A 6,000-nucleotide genomic window follows, 5' to 3' on the forward strand; every position below is an offset into this window, starting at 1 on the left:
TATAGTCAGCAACTATGTAATGTGTAGTCAGCAACTAATTTTATATAAAATAACTAGAAATGTAGTGCTCGGGTTCAGTTCCATATTATTAAGCTAACTTTGTAACTCGTCCGAAATAAATTTGTGTTTTTTAAAAACCATTATTTTTGGTTTTCAAATTTAACTCGCGTGTCAAAGTAGGCCACCGTTAGATAGCGATACACCGAGAAGCATCTTCGACGTTCGACGCAAATTGCGTAGCGTTTCAGAGTGGTTCTAGAACGTTGTTTACCGAATATAAAAGAAAAAGGTGGATTTGGGAACGCGGTAAAGTTTAAATAGTAGAATAATTGTGGAATTGTAGTAGTGTTTTTGGTAGCTGAATTAATTATTGTACAGAGTGTTTTGGAGTGTAAATAAATTTATTAATTGTTGAGTTAAATTAATAACATTCTTTACATCACATTCTTCGATTTCCCAAACTTTGGTTAGATTTACATTTACTTCATTGTCACGTGATAAGCACTTCACTTTTACAAAGGTAAATATTAATGTCACCTCCTATTAGCCAGCCTAATTTGCTAGATTGTAGGGTCAAATATCTATCCAATATAATTTGATTGGTTAGCAAAATGTCATAAAAAATACTTACACCACATAACATGTCAATATCTTTACTAATGTTAAAGTCAGAATCGGCTAGTATTACATGCTCCGGTATCGAAATGCAACTTGAATCAAATGATCTTATCGGCATCGCTTCAGTAATTTTCGGTAAAACTAAACAATTTACTTCTGTTTGGAAACTCCCGATGCCTGATTTTAATGTACACCTAGTTTTATATCTACCTTGCAAAAAGTTGTTACTTCCAACACCCGAAACAGAATAGTTAACTTCTTTGTTATGGATACCAATTTTTTTACAAAAGCTCCCAGTAATGAAATATGATTCTGAGCCTTGATCTAGTAAAATAGTCGCCTTAAACTGTAATCCTGTATTTAGGATGAAACAGAAACAGCGCATATTTATTAGCCCGACTTATTAACGTAGTTTGAGTCGAGACAAGGGCCGCATTCGTTTTCAAGCTTAATGGAGCGAGCAGAGCGTATTTGACGTCACAATGACGTAATTTGACAATTGGTCCTTCGTTCGTCTGCTGGAGCCACTCGGCCTGCGTTTATTTCGCTTGCTGCAGCAGTTCTTGGAAGGCGCAAGGTCTCGACAGTTTCGATAGGCCTACTATGGAAAGTATCGGCCGTGTCTGAACTGTTGTGTACATGTAATAATGAATTTATTGGTTTCGAACATATTCTACATGGTTGTTTGTAGCAATTTTCAAATGTTTTGGATTCAAACAGTTTAGATACAGTTTCAGTCTTACCGCTTCGTGCTTTCTTTTATTAGGATCAAATTTTAAAAATGAATTGCATTTAAATATTGAATGACTTGATTTACAGTAAAAACAAGTAAATTTGTTATTGCTATTTGTTAGTAATGAGTACGATTTTTGAACTTTTAATTAAAATTTCTATTATTGTTTCATTTTGATTTTTATTACTTTTTGTACTCACAGTTTCACGTTTCTCTAAAAACTCACATTTCTCTTTAACAAAATTGAGCAAGTCCTCAAAAGTGGGTAGATCAGTATTACATTTTTTAGATTCCCTATCCTTACGAGCTGGGTGGTCAAGTTTTGTAACCATTAAATAAACAAGTAACACTGACCACTGATCTGTGGGTTGATTTAATGCTTTTAAACCTTAAACATTTTTATTAAATAAATCAAATAAGCTACGCAATTCAGTATGTGATTCTTTGACTACCGAAGGCGCTTTAAATAAACCATTGACAAAATTAAAAATAATTAGTCTATTATTTTCGTATCTGTCTTTTAACATGTTTAAGGCAATACTATAATTATGTTTTGTAGTTTTAATCTACTCTACCATCAAGGTGTGCTTTTAAATAATAAAACTTGTGCAATTCATCCATTGATGAGTTTTGATCAATTATTGAATAAAATGCGTCTCGAAATTCCAACTTATGAATTGTTTATAATGTTTGGTAATTTTATTGAAAACCCCGTAACACGTCGCTGGGAATTATGTAATTTCGGTCGGGAGATGTTATCAATTGACTCTATTTTATGATGATGTGACAATATCAGTAAAGCACGCACTTATTTCATAAAATAAATCTTAAAATTGATATCTTCCTGGTTTTTCTTGACTAATATTATCAGCTGATAATGCCAATTCATCATCGGTGTCAATAACAATTATATTTCGTCCTGGTGGTCCCCTAAACTCATCACACAATGGTTGAGTGCGTGCTAAACGACTATCTAATTGCATAAAAGCACTATTATCAACTTGGAGGAGATCAAACAACTCAACACACTCTTTAAAACGAGTTAAAGATTGTTTAATAACTAGCTTTTTTTTTGAATTGCAAACGATTAAAATGGTCTCTAAGGTCCTTCATTTTGTCTTGATTTCATAATTAAAATGTAATTATTTTTATAAGCCTTCGTCGAGTCAAGTTAATGTAAGTAAGTGTTATCAAATTGAGCCAAATTCAAGACTTACTGTTCTTTCTGGTAGATTTTCCCTTTTGGTTTGCTTACTGTAACCCACGGTGATCGTCGTCACATGTCAATTTACCAGCCGCTTCTGGAAATCCAGGTCTCCAAGTTTTCAATTCCACCCTTCAAGGTTATCGCCGAGGCTTGACGACACTCTAATCAAAGTCTCTAATCTTTCAATAACGTTTCGTCTTATGTCTGATCGCTATTCGGCTTTAAGGACCATGTTCTTTCTCCAAGTGGACTGTATTAATTAAACTGGTGGAAAAGTCAAATCCACAACTAATAATCTTAAAATTTAATTACGGTTTTAAACCAGAAAGAAATCAACTGTTGTGCGAGTCTTTCCATTCTCTCGCAGACTGCACATAACTTATCGCGGGCGAACCTCCGCGATGTTGCCGACTTTTTAAAGAGTTAGCAATCTAGTAACGAAGGAATTTTTTTTTGATAAACAAAACCTCACCAATTATATCGCTGTTTACCGAATGATGCGATATCAATGGTGCTGTTCCTAGATTTTGGGACGCCATTTGAACGTTCTAGCTTATATAGTTGAGTACAGATGTCACTACATGTGGTACAACAGCTATAGGTTATAGTTAATAGGTTGAACGGTTCGGCCGCTAGGAAGCGTCAAATTTGACTCGTTTTTTATGTCTTTTTTGGTGCATCTTTTCTTACAATCGTCAATAACTAGGTTATTTGCAACACTTTGTATAAACTTTTGTAAGTCAATGAATAGCCAATGAAATAAGCTTTCTATTGACGTATAAAAGTTGATTGGTTAGTGCTACGGATTCGAAGCTAGAGAGAGTCAAAATTTTTAGAGTGAAATTATATAATTTATAATTCTTCGTTGTTTTCCAATGGATTTAATTTATGTTTAAATTTAAATGGAAGAAGTTTAAAAATTATTTATAATATAATTAGTACGAAATAGTATTTTTTTATTTGTTTACTTTTAATACTAATGCTAATAGTTCGGTAGCGGGTTAAAATTCAGGTTAGCTTAGTTAATTAGTTAGATTAGGTACTGCAAGTGTATATTTTATTTTTATTTTACATAAAATGGTAAATCTCAGAAATGGATACAGATAGGTATAACCGGAAGTTTTGAATTTTTGTTTCTTATTTTAGCATATTGATTGAGTGACATAAGATAGAACAGGATACAAATACACTAGCTTCGCACAAGCTTGCCAATGGAAACCACGATTTCTGCCGTTAATAAAGTGAAAGAGTAAATAATTATTGCAAAAAGAGAAAATCAAATATATGTATTTTATCGTAAATGAACACCACAGTGAACACTACAAAAACAGTAACTAAAACAAAAAGCGATTATCAAACTTTCGAAACAACACCCAAACTGAAAGCAGAAAGCTAGCTAACAAAACTGATACCTGAGTTTAGCTGTTACCTTTATTTAAAAAAAGTATAGTTTACGATTTGGGTCGTTTTATGACCCAAATAGAAGAACATATTTTTTAGTCACGAAGCTGAAACTGTTAGAATAATAAAATTATATAAGGTATTGAGTCATCTTTCATTTTTCGGGACTCACCATGGTGATTTCGGTTATTTGAGAAGACCGGAATTTAGACATAGTTGAGCAATTCGAAGTTCAATGAAATGTTGCTTCTTCCTCTACAACATGGCAAAATTATATTTGAGATACGATGTATTGGTTTTTGGTTTTCATCGTCACTTTTATTAGTCTAATGGGCGTCATATTCTATTTTTAACAATGTTAATTCAACTTGTTTTCTGATTACAGTGCTGTTCAGAAATTATGTTTTTCGACGACTGACTTTGAAAGTACCACATGTACGCTTCCATTTAACAGCAGAAAGTAGTTATTTGCTGCTCTAGAGCGTTTTCGCTTTCTACTAACAATCTACTCACCAACACGCTGCATATATGTACTTTCCGCTCTTAATATAGAATACACTATTTTACAACGAGCGCCTTCAACACAATATCTCAGAAATGATTCTTTAGGTCAAATTACACTAGTCAACATGATATTATTCCATTTTGCAACAGAGTGATCATGTGACACGAAGTGCGCTCTATAAGCTCTCGTCAAATAAGAACGTATCAAATTGACTCTCTCTTAAGAGAACTGTTGTGTGTTAACTGTAAACCAAGAATATTAGATAAGACGCAGTCAAAGGATTTTGTTAGATCGCAAAGCAGTCCCCAACGTCGAAACTGGTATTAACTTATTCAACAAGTATATTGATACCCATAGTCGTAGATTATTCATTACCAAATCCAAACTGACATTCAGTGAAAAGCTTGTGAGTTTCTAAAAATTTGATGATTCTGTTACTAAGTGCTTTTTCAAGCAGTTTAGACAATGGCGTATAGCCTCTATTCCTGTTTGTTTAATACAATTAAAAAAATATATTTGGGTGCCTATATTAAAGTCGTTCATTAAAGTAAAAGAATTGGTAAAGCATGCATTAATAGGACTCTTTACCAACTACATTATATCGCTACGACTTTCCACCTTATACACTGTTGGATTTTACCTAAAAAACGGACTAATTTTTATGTTAATTTTTGTATAGGTACTGTAAATAATAGGTAGAACGTGAAACTAAGTATTTTCTTTTTGTACTCATATTCTACAAATATCTGATACCAATATAATTGTATTACATCACGGTCAGAAAAACCAAATGGTCAATAGCCCTTTTCATTATTAGGAAATAAATATGAGATATATACAATGGTAAATAATTTAATGGCGTATTTATTGGGTCAAAATAATCCGATTTACCACAACTTACCTCAGACGAAAAGTCAAGGGAAACAGAAATACAGGGGGTCAAGGTAATTTTTTTAAAATAGTATTTTTCAAATAACTTTCAAAAAACTGAAGTAATGGTAAATAATTTAATAGCGGCTTTCTGGGATCAAAATAATTTGATTTAGCACAACTTACCTCAGACCAATCGTCAACGAAAATAGATATACAGGGGGTCAAAGTAATTCTACGATATTTCGTATCCCCGACCAATTCAACGATTCGGAATATTTTTATTTAAGTTATTTCTCACTTGCAGTGAGAAATGAGCTAAATTCCATCTTCCAAGAAGATGACAAATTGCAATCATGTATGGCACCAAATAATTTAATTCCGAATATCTCGGAAACGGTTGATTCTCTAAGACCTACCAACTAAGTATACCTTTTCTGTTCAGAAAATATTGGATAACAGATACTCTGATGTCAGTTGTCACTTCGCTTTACCAGAAAAAAGTTAGAGCCATTTAAAAGCAAACCATTTATTGTAGATGGCGCCCTCTATAAGCTAGCACCCTCAGAAACATTGGAATACCTAATTTTAGTGAAAAACTCCTTGAATTTTAAAAAAATAACTTTGATCTCCTGTATTTCTGTTTCCGTTAGCTTTTCATCTAAG

This window comes from Ips typographus, linkage group LG14 (genome assembly GCF_016097725.1).
Source record: "Ips typographus isolate SLU linkage group LG14, UJ_Ityp_2.0, whole genome shotgun sequence".
In the NCBI taxonomy this organism is placed as follows: domain Eukaryota; kingdom Metazoa; phylum Arthropoda; class Insecta; order Coleoptera; family Curculionidae; genus Ips; species Ips typographus.